We start from the raw sequence: 19,931 nt of genomic DNA, 5'->3' as shown, positions 1-19,931 counted from the left end.
CAGTAAATTTAAGAAAATTGAAATCATATCAAGCATCTTTTCTGACCACAGTGCTATGAGAGTAGAAATGAATTACAGGGAAAAAAACGTAAAAACACAAACACATGGAGGCTAAACAATACATTACTAAATAACCAAGAAATCACTGAAGAAATCAAAGAGGAAATCAAAAAATACCTAGAGACAAATGACAATGAAAACATGATGATCCAAAACCTATGGGATGCAGCAAAAGCAGTTCTAAGAGGGAAGTTTATAGCTATACAAGTCTACCTCAAGAAACAACTCAAATAAACAATCTAACCTTACATCAGACTCTCTGACTTCAGACTATACTACAAAGCTACAGTAATCAAGACAATATGGTACTGGCACAAAAACAGAAACATAGATCAATGGAACAAGAGAGAAAGCCCAGAGATAAACCCATGCACCTATGGTCAACTAATATATGACAAAGGAGGCAAAGATATACAGTGGAGAAAAGACAGTCTCTTCAGTAAGTGGTGCTGGGAAAACTGGACAGCTACATGTAAAAGAATGAAATTAGAACACTCCCCCATGCCATACACAAAAATAAACCCAAAATGGATTCGAGACCAAAATGTAAGGCCAGACACTATCAAACTCTTAGAGGAAAACATAGGAAGAACACTCTTTGACATAAATCACAGCAAAATCTTTTTTGATCCACCTCCTAGAGTAATGGAAATAAAAACAAAAATAAACAAATGGGACCTAATGAAACTTCAAAGCTTTTGCACAGCAAAGGAAACCATAAACAAGATGAAAAGACAACCCTCAGAATGGGAGAAAATATTTGCAAACGAATCAATGGACAAAGGATTAATCTCCAAAATATATAAACAGCTCATGCAGCTCAATATTCAAAAAACAAACAGACCAATCAAAAATGGGCAGAAGACCTAAATAGACATTTCTCCAAAAAAGATATACAGATGGCCAAGAAGCACATGAAAAGCTGCTCAACATCACTAATGATTAGACAAATGCAAATCAAAACTACAATGAGGTATTACTTCACACCAGTTAGAATGGGCATCATCAGAAAATCTACAAACAACAAATGCTGGAGAGGGTGTGGAGAAAAGGGAACCCTCTTGCACTGTTGGTGGGAATGTAAATTGATACAGCCACTATGGAGAACAGTATGGAGATTCCTTAAAAAACTAAAAATAGGGCTTCCCTGGTGGCGCAGTTGTTGAGAGGCCGCCTGCCGATGCGGGGGACACGGGTTCGTGCCCCGGTCCGGGAAGATCCCACATGCCGCAGAGCGACTGTGCCCGTGAGCCATGGCCGCTGAGCCTGCGTGTCCGGAGCCTGTGCTCCGCAACGGGAGAGGCCACAACAGTGAGAGGCCCGCGTACTGCAAAAAAAAAAAAAAAAAAAAAAAAACTAAAAATAGAATTACCATATGATCCAGCAATCCCACTACTGGGCAAATAGCCAGGTCATGGAAGCAACCTAAATGTGCATCGACAGACGAATGGATAAAGAAGATGTGGTACATATATACAATGGAATATTACTCAGCCATAAAAAGGAACGAAATTGGGTCATTTGTTGAGATGTGGATGGATCTAGACTGTCATACAGAGTGAAGTACAAATATCATATATTAACGCATGTATGTGGAACCTAGAAAAATGGTACAGATGAACCAGTTTGCAGGGAAGAAGTTGAGTCACAGATGTAGAGAACAAACGTATAGACACCAAGGGGGGAAAGCGGTCGGGGGGGATGAACTGGGCGATTGGGATTGACACGTATACACTGATGTGTATAAAATTGATGACTAATAAGAACCTGCTGTATAAAAAAATAAATAAAATTAAATTTAAAAATTAAAAAAAAAAAAAAACCACCATGAACATTCTAGAAGAAAACATTAGAACTCTGTTTGAAAACATCTCTTCACAGGGAAAGCCTTTCTAAGTTAAGATTTTAAACCTAGGTGCCATAACATAAAGATTAATAAGCTGACTACATAAAAATGTTTTTAAATGTCCACATGGAAAGGGGTATCATGGGACTTCCCTGGTAGTGCAGTGGTTAAGACTCCACACTCCCAATGCTGGGGGCCCAGGTTCAATCCCTGGTCAGGGAACTAGATCCCACATGCATGCCGAAACTAAGAGTTCGCATGCCACAACTGAGGAGCCTGTGAGCTGCAACTAAGGAGCCAGCGAGCCGCAACTAAGGAGCCTGCCTGCCACAGCTAAGACCCGGCACAACCAAATTAATAAATTAAATAAATAATAAATAAAATAAATATTAAAAAAAAGGATATCATGAACAAGGTTAAAATGTGTCAATACATATCAGAGATGACAGACTAATAAAGGGTTCCTACATATCAATAAAAACAACAACAAAATCCAGTAGAAAAACGGGCGAATGATCTCAGTAGTTCATGTAACAGAAAGGAAATACAGATGACTCTTCGACATATAAAAAGATGCTCAATCTCATTTACAAGAGAAATGCAAATTAAACCTACAAGGCGATGGTGATCTTTGTTTATTGTATTGGCAAAGAACAAAAAGTGTAATAACAGACTGTGCTGCTGGGGCCGTGGGAAAATAGATGCCCTCACGCAAGGTACAAATTTATACTCCCATCAACAAACCCTACAGATGGCATTTTGGCAAAATCTGCAGCAAGGTACAGTACACATACCTTTGATCTAATAATCTAATTTCTAGGAACTGATTTGTGTTCAGATCTGAACATGTTTGAGAACATGTCTGTGAAGGGTTACTTGTTATAGTATTACTTATCATGGCAAAAAAAATTGGAACTCACATGCCCACTCGTAGGGGATATGTTATGTAAATGATGGTACAACTTTATAAAGAAGTATAATGTATAGCCATTAAATACAAATAAAATTAACTATAAGCCATTAAAATAATGAGGCATATTTGTCTCTACTGGTAATGACCTCCAAGGTACACTGTTAACTAAAAATGCAAGGAACAGAGAATGGGTAGAATAACAACTCTTGCACTGAGAGAGAGAGAGAGAGAGAGAGAGAGAGAAATATGCATGTTATGCTTATATGTGTGTAAAATGTTTCAGGATGGATACAGATGGTAATCATGACTGGGGCTGGGAAGGAAACTGAGAGGCCAGGGGCAGAGATGAGGGAGACTTTTCACTGATATCCTTTTGTACCTTTTGAATTGCTACCATGTGCATGTTCAAGGTTTTCCCTATTTAATTAAAAAATACAATATAGGGACTCCCCTGGTGGTCCAGTGCTAAAGAATCCGTCCTGCAATGCAGGGGACGCGGGTTCGATCCCGGGTCGGGTAACTAAGATCCCACGTGCCGCAGGGCAACTAAGCCCGTGCGCCGCAACTACTGAGTCCGCGTGCCACAAACTACAGACCCCAAACGTCACAACTAGAGAACAGAAAACCTGCACGACGCAACTAGAGAGAAGCCCATGCACCACAGTGAAGAGCCTGCGAGCCGCAAAGAAGAGAGCCCGCGTGCCACAACTAAGACCCGATGCAGCCAAAAATTAAAATAAGTAAATAAAATAAAATATTTTTTAAAATACAATATAAACTCCTCAAGTACAATGGTCTATCCTACATTGTTCAATACAGTAGCCACTAGCCACATGGTGACTGTTTAAATTTAAAATGATCAAAACTAAATAAAACATAAAATTCAGCTCCTCAGCTGCGCTAACCACATTTCACATGCTCAATAGCCACAGAAAGTGTATCTCCTTCATGGTTCTGGGAAAGGTACTGATAAGAAGATTCACTCCGTCCTGCTTTGTACCAAATCACTAGCAGCTGATTCCCCATGGGGGTTTTTGCTCAAGAGCCAGCCAAGCCCACAGCCCCATGCCAGGCTTCTGCTACCTGGGGCAGCACTGTGGGCAAGGAAGCTCAGCCTAGCAGGCTGGCCCTGTACACAGAGAATCAGAGAACCAGAAAATCCTGCTACCCAATCCTGAGGAGAAGGGACACAGCCCGAGGAGAGAGAGGCAGGCAGATCAATCAGGGGCTCAGCTGGAAGGCAGGTGGCTTATGTACCCAGTGGCATATCTCCTAAAAAAAATCATATTGGCCAAGAAGCAAGGCAATGAAGCATGCACAACGTATCCTGAACTAGCCCAGCACCTTCAAAGCAGCAGCCTCTGGGATCAAGATGTAGGCTATGGTGATTAGTCTGAAATAACCACCTGCTTGAAATCATGCTTAAAGCAAGAAAACCCTACAGAAATACAAGCCAGTCTTCCACTGGATAAAAGAGGAGCCAAAAGCCACTTGACCCTTTACCTCCAAGGACCACAAAGTCTTCAGGCTCTCAGGGAGCCCAGAACAAGCTTTAATTCAAACACTGCTCTATGAATTAATGCGAACACATGCACTGTCATTGGCGGAGATCAGCTCTCAAAGGTAAAGTGCTAGAAAGAACATCACATAAGTGACTATTTTCCACATGACTGAAAGGAATTAAAAGCCCTCTATATGGGTATGCAATAGCAGAAGGCCTGAAATAGAACCTCAGGGCCCCAAAACACTCTCCCATGGCTCGAATCTGTGCTCCGAACTCAAAAGAAAAGCAAGGAGATTAAAGAGGGCTTTGTCATTTCTAAAGGAGGGAAGCTGGTCTACAGTATTTTCTAACTGCAGGGACAAAGCCAGTATGAGACAAAAAGGAGCCCTGTTATAAACAGCTGGCAGGTTCTACCAGGACAAGATCTCTGGCTCCCAGAATGTGGTTCAGCATTCACAGCCCTTCATGAGCTGGTCCCTACCTTCTTTAGCCAGAATCTCTTCCCCAGAGATCTCTGTAACACAGGGAAATCAGCATCAGAAAAAGAGGATGCCACGCTCAAAATGTCATAGTTAAAACAGTTTTGTTTAGAACTTTATCCAAATAAGTAAACAAAAATCAAAATCTGTCTATCTTAAGATCAATAGCAAATATGGAACAAAATTTAAGTCATAACTGCCATCCTGTGCTAATTTAATTCTTAGAACAAAGAATAAATCGCACGTAAATTGCCTTAGAGTATGGTAAGTCCTTCCAGTTAACATTTGGTTGTCACAGCGCTTTTATACAGGGGACGTTTTTTTTGCAAAAATGCTTTACTGCTTTGCCCCAGGCCTCTCAATCCTTTGATTTTCAAGTCCCGCCCTCTCATCATCAACTAACAGGTGTCACGTTGCCAGACCCCATCTATTACTGCCTCCACAGTCGAGCGGCTTCTGCGGTGAGTTCATGAAATCCCATGTCTCTCTCTCCAAGGTTTGTCTTGTATTTGTAAAATGTCCTTACGACCTGGGAGAGACGATGACCAAGAGGTGGATGCTCCTGGAGCATGGCTGGACACCAGTGTTGAAAAGAGAGGGAGGCACGATGGGGTGGGACCCAAGTTTGTAAGTGGCAAGTCCATTAATGAATATTTTCCTGTTATAACGTCTGCTTCTCCGCTAAAACCTGGAAACTATGGGGAATCTGTTACTAGATAGGCTGATAATCTGACCCTCTGGAGACTGTGCCTGAACTGGCTTTGTATTGTTCTCCACTGCCCCATTTTCTGTCGACCTGGACGATACCCTCTATCTATCCCCATCTCCTAACAAATCTTTCTGGCAGAACTAAGAGTTATCTCCTCAGTCCCCCAGCCATTAGCAACCTCGGCTTCATTCTCCATGCCTACAAGTATTTATGACCTGCATCTTTTACCATAATACTCGCGAAAACACGGGCTGTACCCTCCACTAGGCTGCAAGCTCCTTGAAGACAAGTCTTACTACGTCTCTGCATCTGCCATGGCACTTTAGCATACACGTGCCTTGCCCTTGTGTGAAGGGCAAGGGAAGAGCTAAATGGGACCCCACGTTGGACCTGCTTGACTCTAACCTTTGCTTTTCGTTGCTTTTGTTATTATACTCATACATAATGGCCTGCCTCAGGGAACCCTGCCCACCTGTGAACGGCTGCAAGAAAAAAAGAAACTAACACATCCCCTCACGGAGGCTGGTCATTCGAGGAGATGTTCTGCAAGACGATGGCCCTTTTACTTTACTTCCTCTCCGCCTCTCCCTCTCTATTCTGCCTTATTACTTTACTTCCTCACCACCTCCCCCTCTCTGATTCTATAAAAGAAACTGGCATCCAAACCCAGATAAGATGGTTTATCAGAGACACTAGTCTGCCATCTTCTCGGTCAGCCAGCTTTCGGAATAAAGTCGTCTTCCTTGCCTCAACACCTCGTCTCCGATTCACCGGCCTCTTGTGCGGCGAGCAGAGCGAGCTTGGACTCGGTAACACTTGGTGGGCACTTGGTATAAATACCAAGTGAAAGCATGAAAGCCATGAATCAGCAGGGCGGCCCCAGCAGCGTCACTGCAGGCCATTCCTTCACTTTGCTCATTACGGCCACCAATAAAATGAACATTCCTCATCAGAGCAGTGTAGCTTTAGAGGCTCCAGTTCAGATGGGAAGGCGAGACCCAGAGAGGTTAAGCCAGGTGCCCAATGGCACACAGCTCTTCTCTCCTCTGCCCCTACTCCACTGGTGGCTCACAGTGGCCCTCAGCATGACATGGAAGGCCCCCGCCCCAGCCTTCCCTGAATGATCTGCAATCCCGACGCCTTACGCTCCTTCACACCCGCACAGCTTTGGCACAAATGCTCCCCTCTCCCTAGCACGCGCCTGCCTGGTGAGCTCCCGCTCAACCTTCAAGTCTTGGCTACGAAAACATTACCCCATCTGTAAATGCTCCTCTGAGGGTTCAGCTGCGCAGTTCCATAACCTGGGTTCAGTTCTCTGCTCTGTCACTGATCCGTGTGTGACCTTGGCAAGTCACTGAACCTCTCAGAGCCTCAGTGTGGGGACAAAATGAGATGATGCATGGGGACTGCTCAAAGCAGTGACTGGCGGGTGCGACTGCTTACAGCACAGCTGGGAAGAGTGCCCTGCCTTCCTAGGCGGCGCTAGAAAGCCCTGCCACTGAAACCGAGCAGGGCCCTATGGGGGCCTCCTAGGCACAAAAGCCCTTTTGTGTCCTCCATTTCTTGTTTGTAGGCTTCACTCAGCCTCCTTGACCTTCCCTGAGTTCCAAAGGGAAGATTCAAACAGTTGCTAATCAGGGAAGAGAGGGAATGCAGAAACAGAGGAGCCCTCAGAATAGTGCAGCCTTGGGGCAGGGTCCTGGTTCCTCCTCAGGGAATATACATCACAGTATCTTTGACCTCTTCTAAGTCCCCCACCCAGGTGGAGGATGGTAACTTCAGGATGAGCGCAAGATTCCTGGAGCACTACCCTGTTACCTCACCACCAACCAATCAGAAGAAACTCACAACCTGCAGCCCGCACCCCAAATTTGACTTTAAAATGGTCTCCCCCAAAACCACCAGGGAGTTTGGGGGTTTTGAGCATGAGTCACCTGTTCTCCTTGCTTGGCCCTGCAATAAACTTTCTCTGCTCCAAAATCTGACGTTTTGGTTCGTTTGGCCTTTCGTGTCGGGCACACGAACTTGTGTTCAGAAACACCACACCTCCATCACCCTGCACTGCCACTGTGCCCAGATCTGTTCAGATGCCTGCTATCTTTATATTCCCACAGTGTAACCCATAGCTCAATTCCTAAACTTCATCACATACAAGGCTTGAATTCTATTCCATATAATCGTTTTTTTTTTTGTGGGGGGGGTGCTGTACCACGCAGCATGTGGAACTTCCCAGACCAGGGATAGAACCCGTGCCCCTTGCAGTGGAAGTGCAGAGTCTTAACCACTGGACCGCCAGGGAAGTCCAAGCTTGAATCCTATTCTGGGTATATCATAGATCAAACACCCAATACCAACATCCAAAAGCCACAGCTTAAACCACCTAGGAGAAAGGCTGCTGTCACTTTGGGTAATTACTTCACAAGAAGAGGATCTCAACCTGCAGCAGTGTAAGTAAGAACCTGCCCACACCTTCAGCAGGAGGTAGAGCTTCCCTGAATCAGCAGCTTCCCTGGTACAGCCCCAAAGGCATCCAACCACAGACAGCAACACCCTACACAGCTTCTGGGATTGAAAAACCTGAAATATGATCAAGAGGTTTTCTGAGGGTTCTGTTTAGCAGGATATCTTGATCTCTATATATCTTTTTTTTTTTTTCTTAAATTTTTGGCTGCTTTGGGTCTTCGTTGCTGCACCCCGGCCTTCTCTAGCTGTGGCGAGCGGGGGCTGCTCTTTGTTGCGGTGTGCGGGTTTCTCATTGCGGTGGCTTCTCTTGTTGCGGAGCATGGGCTCTAGGCACGTGGGCTTCAGCAGTTGTGGCACGCAGGCTCAGTAGTTGTGGTGCACGGGCTTAGCTGCTCCTGCATGTGGGATCTTCCCAGACCAGGGCTCTAACCCGTGTCCCCTGCATCGGCAGGTGGATTCTTAACCACTGCGCCACCAGGGAAGCCCCCTTGACCTCTTCTGAAGAGGCAACTACATCCAAGGTTAGGGAGGACTTTGGTTTGCAAAAATTATGTCTTTGGGGCCGGATTAATTCTTTGTTGTGAGGGGCTTTCCTATGCATTTCCTATGCATTGTGAGGGTAATTAACAGTATCCCCGCATCGGTCCACTGGAGAGAGGCCCCCAAGTTGTGACAAGCAAAAATGTCTCCAGATGCTGCCAAATGCTCCCTAGGGGGAAAGCTGCCCTCAGGGGAGACCACTTCTACAGGAAGTGAGCTCACTCAATTCCAACCTTTATTACTGTAGTTAATCAGTGAGGAACATTTGTAGCCACTCACCAAATCTACCTTGACACATTTTCTTACAGTGCTCAGGAATTTTTTTTTTTAAGGGCACAGTCTAGAAGGCAGTTGTTCTCTTTTTTTTTTTTTTTCTTTTTGCGGTATGCGGGCCTCTCACTGTTGTGGCCTCTCCCGTTGCGGAGCACAGGCTCCGGATGCGCAGGCCCAGCGGCCATGGCTCACGGGCCCAGCCGCTCCGCGGCATATGGGATCCTCCCAGACCGGGGCACGAACCCGTATCCCCTGCGTCGGCAGGCGGACTCTTAACCACTGCGCCACCAGGGAGGCCCGGCAGTTGTTCTCTTGAAGGCAGTGGTTCTCAACCCGGTCTGCACAACAGAACCCCCCAGGGAGCTTTAAAAAAAATACAGATTCCTGGGATTCCAGGGACCACCCTCAGAGATTCAGATTCAGCTGGCCTGGGGCAGAGTCCAGGCATGGGTACTTTTTAACCTTCTCTAGAAGGTTCTAACATGCAGCCAGGAGATGCACTGCCCAGAGACATTTCATCTGATTCCACCCTCTCTCCCATCCTTTGAATCTGGCAGTGTTAAAAGCCAGTGAGCCGGGCTTCCCTGGTGGCGCAGTGGTTGAGAGTCCGCCTGCCGATGCAGGGGACACAGGTTCGTGCCCCGGTCCGGGAGGATCCCACGTGCTGCAGAGCGGCTGGGCCCGTGAGCCACGGCCGCTGAGCCTGCGCGTCCAGAGCCTGTGCCCCGCAGCGGGAGAGGCCACAGCAGTGAGAGGCCCGCGTACCGCAAAAAAAAAAAAAAAAAAAAAGCCAGTGAGCCATTCAGCCAAAATGAGGCTAAGGGGATTTATTAACATCCTCGTTCTTGACAGTAAAACATCCTCTGCACACTCCATTTCTTGGCCTGCAGATGACGTGCCAGAAAGAAGGGAACCTAACCCCATAATCAAGTGGCTTTCCCATGGCCTTATAAACAGTGCTATCCCATAGGACTTTCTGTGAAGACAGAAATGTTCTCTATTTGCTCTGCTTAATATGGTAGCTGCTGGCCACATGGCACATGAGCACTTGAAATGTGGCTAGTGTGACTGAAGAACCAAATTTTTAATTTTATTTAATTTGAATTAATTTTAATTTAAATAGCCACATGTGGCTAAAGGTCATTGTAACAGGATAGTACAATAAGTGTTTATGTCCCTACAGGGTCACAGAAATAAAGAAAAGTCCTAAAGTCTGCTAAATTCCGTAGAACTGTGAAACTTACAAAACGTTATGTCTTAAAACATCTAAACTCAACAGTCCTTAAATTATCAAATGGGATCCTAATGTATTCCAACAAAGAAACAATTTAGGAGAAATTTTTAAATAAAAAATTTTTTTCAACTTGCATAACTAGCTTCCCAGCATATTCCAAACACAGCTTTGAGGGGGGCATTCCTGGCCCTCTTCTTTTGAACACTCATCATTGTAATAATTGATCTAGTCATCAGAATAACCAGGAGCTGGAAAAGAACACGATACAGGGAAGTTGATTTCCACTCTTAGCAGTTCATTAGAGTACTAGGATAAAACACTCTTGCTTTCCTTCCCTCCAAACCCAGATAACTTTTGCATGGAACCTCTTGCCCCCAAGATAGGCCTGAACCCACACACAATGAAAACCAAGGTCATCGCTAAGAGCAAGACTTTTTTCTCCTATCATTAAGTTTCATAATCACTTACAGTTGAACAAACCGCATTCACGCATTCATTCCAGGTATGCAGATTCTCACAGAACTAGTAGCTCATAAATGTTTAAAAAGCTAACAAATAGAAAGGCAATTCTATCTCACTGTAAAGGCAATGGATGGTTGGGAGTTGAAGAAACTCTCACCGGCCTTCCTGAGTACAAAAAATATTTATCTCAAAAAAAAAATTGTAAATCAACTATACTCCTATAAAAATTAAAAGAGGGCTTCCCTGGTGGCACAGTGGTTAAGAATCCGCCTGCCAATGCAGGGGACATGGGTTCGAGCCCTGGTCTGGGAAGATCCCCCATGCCACAGAGCAACGAAGCCCATGCGCCACAACTACTAAGCCTGCGCTCTAGAGCCAGCGAGCCACAACTACTGAGCCTGCACGCCACAACTACTGAAGCCTGCGCGCCTAGAGCTTGTGCTCTGCAACAAGAGAAGCCACTGCAATGAGAAGCCCACGCACCGCAACAAAGAGTAGTCCCCGCTCACCCCAACTAAAGAAAGCTCGAGTGCATCAACAAAGACCCAGTGCAGCCAAAAATAAATAAATAAAAAATAAAGTACAGAATCTTTAAAAAATAATAATAAATTAAAAGAAAAAAAAATGCTTACCTCTCCTTGGCCCAAACTCCCTTGACCCACCTCTAAGCAGAGTCAGTATGAGCCATTTAATAATGAGTTAATAATTCTCCAGTAATTCAAAGTGGTGCTTACTCTTCATAATAGCTGGTACTTATCGAGTGCTTACCACATGCTAGGCCCCGTGCTTTATTTTATCTAAATCTCACCACTGCCTTCTGAAGCAGGTACTATTACCAGAAGCTGAGGCTCAGAGTTTAGGTAACTGGCCCATGGCCACACAGCTACCAAGTGGTAGGAATGGGATTTGGACCCAAGACTCTCTGATTTTCTGGTGGGAATCCTTTGGGTTGTAAACAAAAACAAACATGTAATTATAACATTCGGTACCACACTGAGCCATTCTCTCTTTGATCAGCTGCAGCTCAGTGAAGGGAGTTTGGGGTAGCAGGGTTCAGAAATCCCGAGCTTATCCTTACTTCAGAAACCACCCCATCCCCCATGGACCTCTTTCTCTGTCCTGGGGCTTCACCAGGCAGGTGGAAAAGGAGTCTTGGGGAACACTCGTGATCCTACCAGCACAACTGCACCCAAGAGGACAAGACAGATGCGTGCTGCAGAACTTTCCAAACGCCATCATGGGAGTAGAAGGTAGTAGGATCCCAGCAAGGGAGAAACAAATTTTAGTTGGGGGCAGGGGAAAAATCAGGGGACTGTTCTTGGAGGGGACAGATGAGCTAGACCCTAAGGGGTGGGTAATATTTTGTTAAATCAAAAACAAAAGGAAGGGGCTTCCCTGGTGGTGCAGTGGTTGAGAGTCCGCCTGCCGATGCAGGGGACACGGGTTCGTGCCCCGGTCCGGGAAGATCCCACATGCCACGGAGCGGCTGGGCCCATGAGCCATGGCCGCTGAGCCTGCACGTCCGGAGCCTGTGCTCCACAACGGGAGAGGCCACAACAGTGAGACGCCCGCGTACCGCAAAAAAAACAACAACAACAACAATGGAGAGCAGCCTTAAAAATTCCCTGAGCAGATGAGACCAGTTTAGTCATACGAACAAAGCTTAATTTATTTTGCAAGACTAACTTGACCTGGGTCATTTCTTGCTTGTCCCTAAAAATCATAAGCAAAACCTTAACTGTTTCCCAAGGTTGATATGAGGTAACTATTAACCAATTCCCTGTATTTAAGAAAATTCTAATACTATAAGCAACCACCGTAAAGAATAAAGCATCACTGCTTTCTCCCTATGTAAGCTGCTTTATAATAATATATCCCTGAGCCTCATTCCATTGTTTTGGTTTGAGTGCTCCGGGTTCTGTCTTTTTGGTGTGTGCACAATAAATTTTTACTAATTACTAGTTTGGTGATTCATCGGTTTTACTTCTGTTATTTCTGAACTTGTGACAATTTAGACATTAGAGATTCCATGCAGGGCATTCCCAGAGGTGGGGTCAGCCTAAGCAAAGGCAGCAGCAGGAAGAATGTGTGTTCACTAGCCTGGGCTAGAGCAAAGGAAGCAGAGAAGGAAAGGGGAGGTCCCAATGCAGAGGGGGAGGGGGCAGGGTCTCCAGGGGCCTAGGCTGAAGGAGGCAGCATCAGAGAGCCCAGGAGGTACCCAAGTAACTATCCCAGAACCTGTTTTGCACCCCGGTCCTGGCACTGTCAGGCTGTGTGTCCTCAAGCAAGTCCCTTCTCCCCTCTGGGCATCAGTATCCTTGAGGAGGCTACCAAGGATCTCTTGCTGGTCTGAAAACCTAATTTTAGAAAAACAAACTGATGGTAGGAACACAGGTTATTAATTTCTCTGATTTTTTTTTTTTTGCGGTACGCGGGCCTCTCACTGCTGTGGCCTCTCCCGTTGTGGAACACAGGCTCCGGACGCGCAGGCCCAGCGGACATGGCCCACGGGCCCAGCCGCTCCACGGCACGTGGGATCCTCCCGGACTGGGGCACGAACCCGTGTCCCCTGCGTCGACAGGCGGATTCCCAACCACTGCGCCACCAGGGAAGCCCCAATTTCTCTAATTTTTAACTTCCTATATTTTAAAAATATTGTTGATAAGAATTTATTAGTAACAATAAAATAAGTCTAGTGGTTCAGAATAGGGGCTTTGAGGTCAGACTCACTGTGTCCTGGGAGGGAACCATATCTGAACCCCTCACATTCCTCCTCTAAGAAATGGGCACAGTGGTGGCACCTACCTCATGGGGCTGTTGGGAGGAATAAGGCAGGTAAGTTTTTTTAAGGTGCTTAGGAAAGGGCCTGACACCCTGTACTTGCTTATTGTACGTCAGCTATCATTAATAATAAACTATTTTTAACTCCCAGCCAGGTGGAGTCGGCCGTTAGGGATTTCTGAGCCGGTGAGAGGTGAGACAAATGCTGGCCTCTGGTCTCAGTAGGGACCTTTTGTTATTTAAACAGCCAGGCCCGGGGGCACAAAAAAGGACTCATATCTTGGCCTGGATGCACAGCCTTTTCACCCTCTGGCACCCTCTTCCTCCCTCCCTACCTCACTCTGTCAACTTGGCCTCCTCCACTCAACTGCGGGTTCAGGGGTGCAAACCCACACGTGCTCTGCCCTGCAGCTGGCGTTACACAATCCGCATTTCCAAGACTGCCAGGAAGCCCTTGCAGGAGTGGGCTGGAGATGCTGCGGTTGTCGGCCGGCCGGCTCCGGACTGTCAGGGTGTTTGGACCAGTATCCTGACTCGCCAGCTGGGGGGAGGAGAGGGCGCAAGGGCAAGGGAATTGGGGCAGGCTGGGGAAAGGGGAGCTGAAAGGCTGCTGGAGGTCGGTTTGGGCTGGGAGAGGTCTTGAGGGGTGCAGATGTCTGGGGGCAGGACGGGAGCAGGTGACTGCGGCTGGGAGGGCAGCCGAGCAGCAGCCCTTCCCCAGAAAGTGGGAGAAACGGGGTTGCAGGAGCCTCCAAACCACCCAGGCACTTGGGTGGGGAGCGCACACGGATTGATGATGGCGCAAGCCGTGGGGAGGCCAAATAGAAAGAGGTTGCAGGTCCCTGACCCATCCGCACCTTGTCCGCGGCCTTAGGAAAGCAGGCACCTCGGGCCCGGGAAGTAGGGGGACCAGGGATTCGGGAATGTCAAACCTATCCAGGCACCGGAAGGAAGCGCGCAGGGGCTGATGCCAGGGCGGGGGAACGGAGTAAAAAGAGAGGTGCAGGTTCCCGACCCTTCTTCACCTCGTGCCGCTTGGCGGGAAGCCAGGCAGCCCGCACTCGGTAAGTGGAAGGTAGGTCACGGGGCCATTGGAGGAGCCCCCGGATACTCCCTCCTAGACGTGCACACCCCCACCCCGCCTCAGCCCGCCCCCCCCGCCCCCCCCCCCCCCAGCGCTCACCTCACCTGACCTCAGCCGCCTGGGACCAGCCGCACTATCTAAACGCCTGTCCTCGGCCCCGGGCCCCTGCTCAGGTCCAGCAGCAACGCCCGCGCCCGCGCCGCTCTCAGCTCCGGGGCCGGCTCGGATGGGAGCCTTAAAGGCGCTGCGTGAGGGCCTACGTCCTCCGACAGAAAAGCCGGCTCCGCCCGCGCCCGGCCCCCAGCGCTGCTCCCTGGCTGTCGCGTTCTGTCTTGGGGGTTCAGGGGCGAGAACTTCCCACTCCCCGGCGCCCCCGGCTTATAGCATTAAGCCCGGAGTGTAAAGTTAGTATTCCGCACAACCCGACCCCAGCAACCCGTCTCCAGGCATCCAATAGCGCCTACTGTTTTCACGCCGCGGAGCCAGGGGCGGGGGTGGGGGAAGAGGGGAAGAATCCAAACACCCCAGCCCCGCCCCGAAAGCGCTCACTTGCGGCCTGAGGGCGGGATCGGAACCTAGAGGGCCACACACAGTTTCACAATGAGACGCCAGAATTCTTCGCGGCATTGTTTCATTTACTGAGCACCTATTGTGTGCCTAGCGCTGCTGGGCCCCGCACCCGGCAGTAACTCAGGCTGGATCTCTGACCCCGAAGGGCTCGGAGAGACAGACAGGTTCTCGTGCAAGCAAAGTAACCCTACCTTATATGGGTTATCTCATTTGATTCTATGAGGTGGACATTGTGCTTGGCTTCCTGTTTCAGAATTCTGAGAAGAGAGGCTTGCCCTGTAAAGGACAGAACTGGGAATTCCAACCCTGGATCGTCTAGCTCCAAAGCTCTTGGGGACAAAAATAGCCATCTTATAAGGCTTTCAGCCACCACTGGTTAAATGCCCGCTATGGCCATTTCTTCATTTTAAGGACAATTAAACCTCACTAGGCCAAAAAAATAGGAAGGGGAGCATAAAAGTTATCACCCATTAAAATTCAAGTACTGTTTTCTATCTAACTTATCTGCCACAAAGCCTAGGTTTTTGAACATCTGGCCTCAGTTTACCACTCCAGCTTCATTTCCTAGCATTCCAAGGGCGCCTAGGCTGAACTCTACCACCTCGGCCTTTGCCAAGAGCTCTCATCCTTTCCTACTTGGCCTGGCTACTCCTTCCTCTCTCTTTTCCATACCTCAATTCAAATGTCACTTCCTCTAGGAAGCCTTCCTTAAGTTCCCTTTGGACCCACACTGTATTGTGGGCTTCTTCCACCAAAGTACTTATTCATTCACTTAACAAATATTTACTGAGCACTTGCTATGTGCTGAGCAGTGTGTGTGTGTGTGTGTGTGTGTGTGTGTGTTTGTGTGTGTGTGTGTGGTGGTGGTGGCTGCGGCAGAGGTGTCTTCCTCCTGCACTGAGTCCCTGGCTTGTCTGCTTCTCACTCCAGACCTAGGTGGGACCAGTACCCAGCAGGACTCTCTTGTCCATTTAAATCCACCACAAAGGCAGCCTCGGGCCTGCCAAGCCCTCCAGACTGGCAAAGGCTGGCTGAGTTGGGCAGGTCTTGGGTTTTAAGAATGGGACGTGGATGAGAAGCCCCAGAGATATGGCAAAGGTGAATCTCTGAGGCCACTGGTGACCACCCTGTAAAATCTGCTTCTGTCAGGGCTGCTGGAATCCATCCAGAGTTTGGGACAATCTCCCTGGCTGGAGCGGGAGCATCTTCTTCTAAGATGTTGGCCACCTCATCATTCAGACTTCAAGAGCTTCATGTGACTTGCTTCATGGACTTGTTCTCAGAGCTTTGGGGACAATTTATTCATCAAAGGCCATGTTACCTTCTCTGTCCTTACCTCTCCTCAAACTAGCAGTCCTTCCACACCCCCAGAGCAGGCCCAGAGAGGCAGCAGGGGCTAAGACTGGCCTTTAGTCCTCACTTACCACCTATTAGCAATCTCTGTTTCCGGGAGCATTCCCCAGACAGCGAGGGGGTGAATGAATAAATAAGGGAGTGAAATGCATGGATGACTTCCTGGAAGACCCCACGCTGGAAGCCATCAATAAGCTTTACCTGGTGTATTGGAACACTGGAAAACACCTGTCTTTTACATTTAATTTTTTTTCCTCTCCAAAACCTTAAAAATGGGTAATTCATCTCTTCTTCTAATTCATAGTTTGTGGCCCCAGAGGCCTCCTAGGGTCTGGAGTTTCTAAATCCAGAGAGGTTTTTTTTTTTCCCCCCAGAGTTTTTTATTTAGATACACTGAGCTCCAGGTGGGAGTCACCTTTCCTGTGACTCTTCTCCACCTGGTGACTGACAGGAAAGAAGCCTTAATTAGCTTCTGTTTCACAGTGAAGCTCAGAAGGCAGGAGGAGAGGAGGGGACTCACCTGTGGTCCCACCTCAAGTCAGCAATGCCCCATTCACTGTCTCTGAGGAATCAGCGGTGGGTGGGAGGCCAGGGAACAGTCCCAGGGGCAATCCACATTCCTAATGGCACCTTCAGTCATTTTAAGTATAAACTCCTTATTACATGACAGGTCTCACCCCAGCATTAGGAAAGAGTTTGGAAACCTCTCCTCTGCCAGCTGGTGCAGCAAAGGGCCCCAGACTTCACCCTGCCACACAGTCTATGGACATCTCTTGGACTCAGCAGCATACCAGTCAGAACTGAGTGGTGCCAATGGTCACCACGGTTTAATGCACACTTATTACTGATCAGGCACTGGACATCACCTCACTGAGTCCTCACAGTAACCCTGTGAGATGTGCTAACCCACTTTACAGATGGGAGCACTGAGGGGTTAACTGACTCACTCAAGATCCCATAGCCAGTGGTGGGGCCACCAGTCAAAGAAGTTCATTCATTCATTCATTCATTCATCCATCGAATATTACCAAGGACCTACTACATTCCAGGTACACTCTGGTGAACACATCTTGCCCCAAAGGACTTAGAGTCTTTTAATAAGAAGAAAATATTAGTAACTATTCAATCAAGGATCACACACAAGCTCTGATGGAATTATGAGTAACAATAAGTACAAAGGCCAAGTACAAACGCAACATGGCTGAGACTTAAATGCTAGTATATGGAGGGCTTCCCTGGTGGCACAGTGGTTAAGAATCCGCCTGCCAATGAGGGAGACATGAGTTTGAGCCCTGGTCCAGGAAGATCCCACATGCCACAGAGCAACTAAGCCCGTGTGCCACAACTACTGAGCCTGCACTCTAGAGCCGCCAGCCACAACTACTGAGCCCGCGTGCCACAACTACTGAAGCCTGTGCACCTAGAGCCTATGCTCTGCAAGAGAAGCCACCGCAGTGAGAAGCCTGTGCACCACAACGAAGAGTAGCCCCTGCTCACCGCAACTTGAGAAAGGCCCACGTGCAACAACGAAGACCCAATGCAGCCAAAGATAAAGAAATAAAATTTTTTAAAAAGTCAATAGTATATATATAGAAATATACATAGGAGAAAAATGAAAAATACATGATACCACATGTACACAGATGCCAGCTGGGCAGCATCCCTGGGCCTATGAGCCATTTGCACAATCCATTCTCCAAAAATTTACTGCATGGCAATTCTGAGCCAACCACTGAGCCTCCTGCCCAATAGGCTATTCAGATGTCACCACCTTGAAGCAGCCTTCCCTGATTACCTATGCAAAATTAACTGTTCTGGGGCTTCCCTGGTGGCGCAGTGGTTAAGAATCCGCCTGCCAACGCAGGGGACACGGGTTCGAGCCCTGGTCCAGGAAGATCCCACATGCCATGGAGCAACTAAGCCCATACACCACAACTACTGAGCCTGCGCTCTAAAGCCCACGAGCCTCAACTACTGAGCCGGCGTGCCACAACTACGGAAGCCTGCACACCTAGAGCCCGAGCTCCACAAGAGAAGCCACCGCGATGAGAAGCCCACGCACCACAAGGAAGAGTAGCCCCTGCTCGCTGAGACTAGAGAAAGCTCACACGCAGCAATGAAGACCCAGTGCAGCCAAAAATAAATAAATAAGATAAATTTATTTTAAAAACCACACTATTAAAAAAAATTAACTGTTCCATCATTCATACCCTTGTACCACATTGTACATGAAGCTATATTTACTCATTTCAGTGACTCTTGACTCCACTGAGTTGTGAACTCCTTTTCCACCTCCATCTCCCCAGGGGCCAACATGATGAGTAGCACAGAGCAGGCAAATATTAGCTACCACGTGTTGAGCTCTTCCTGTGTGTCTCACTTTGTGCTCAGTGCTTTACATATATTATCTCAGTGAATCATCCCAACAACTCTATGAAGTGGGTACTATTATTAGCCCCATTTTACAGATGAGGAAACTGAGGCTCAAAGAGGTTAAGCTACCCAAGATCACACAGCTGATACAGCCAGAATCCAAACCAAGCTGTGTATGAACACAAAATCTATGTTCTAACCACTAAGATGCCTACTGCCAAAACTAGTAATGGAATTAATTATGAAAGGTATGGCAAAGCTCACCTTGCAGCTTATATCTGCAAATCTATGAACTACTAACATTTTTAGGCAAAAAAGCATCTTCTTTACAAAAAATTCAAAATACTGCTTATACATTTATTTGTGAATTAAATAACTGTCAAGCCTCTGTTTATGCATAGGATCAAGTTGTGGGAGATACATTTTGACTCTAGTCTAAATTACAGGGTGAATTATTACACACCCCCAAAACAGAACATCAAAGGAAGAGTTAAGAAATAAGAATATATCATGAGACAACAAGTCAACATATGTCAAAATGTAGCATATGATCATGGAAAGAAGGACTCAATAATCAGGAGGCTCTAAAACAACAGTTCTTACACTATTGGTTCATTTGTTGAAAATGCCGGTTGAGCGCAGTCCTAGGTCAGAGAAGATCCTGGATGGGAAGGAAAGGGAAGCCTTTGAGAGAGCAATGTGACTGCTGCAGGGGAGCAAAATTTGCCACCTCAAAATATGTCTCTTTGGCATGAGGATTAATTTAGGTTCCTTACTTTTAAGAAACAGAAGACTCAGGAAATCTTTCTTTTTACCTCCCCCTTAGCTGCCTAAACAATTTAGATAAAGGGACTGTTCCCAGGATAGAGTTATCATCAGACATACCTGCAAAGAATATGGAGTAGGCATGGTGGGGGAAACCCCAGCAGGGCCTAGAGAACAGAGTTCACTCTGTGTCCACTGTCTCTGCCTGGCCCAGCAAACACTTATTTACCAAACATTTGCTTTTCCATCTTCATGTGACTTGCCTTCTCCCCTGTAAAGTCCCAAACCACTACCCTCAAACATCCTTTTGTGTCTTTAGCCAAAGATGATATTTAAGGTGAGGGTTTGGGCCATGTTTGCAAGTTACTCAGTTCTCCTGGGTCTCTCCCTTATATACACATTATTAAACTTTTGTTTGATTTTCGTCTGTTAATGTGTCTCATGTCAGTTTAATTCTTAGACCAGCCAAAAGAACTTACAAGGGTAGAGGAAATTTTCTTCCTCCCCAACACTGTACAAATA

General features: G+C 47.1%; 1 protein-coding gene across 5 annotated transcripts in view; it reads right to left on the bottom strand.

Moving 5' to 3' along the window:
• Positions 1-15,156, bottom strand: part of ABHD6 (abhydrolase domain containing 6, acylglycerol lipase) — a 53,430-nt gene extending 38,274 nt beyond the window's left edge. The window contains exon 1 of one of the 5 annotated variants that reach the window (XM_060109788.1): positions 15,110-15,156. The gene's annotated coding sequence lies outside the window, so the exon portion shown is untranslated. Of the gene's footprint in view, positions 1-4,804; positions 4,838-14,447; positions 14,814-15,109 lie in introns of those variants that run through there. The other 4 variants (XM_060109785.1, XM_060109784.1, XM_060109787.1 and 1 more) reach the window with 4 other exon arrangements.
• Between the last annotated feature and the right edge of the window lie 4,775 nt (positions 15,157-19,931).

The sequence above is a fragment of the Mesoplodon densirostris genome, chromosome 10, assembly GCF_025265405.1.
Source record: "Mesoplodon densirostris isolate mMesDen1 chromosome 10, mMesDen1 primary haplotype, whole genome shotgun sequence".
NCBI classification, from domain to species: Eukaryota; Metazoa; Chordata; class Mammalia; order Artiodactyla; family Ziphiidae; genus Mesoplodon; species Mesoplodon densirostris.
Note: the sequence above shows the minus strand (reverse complement) of the source record. Positions and strands in the feature narration are given on the sequence as shown.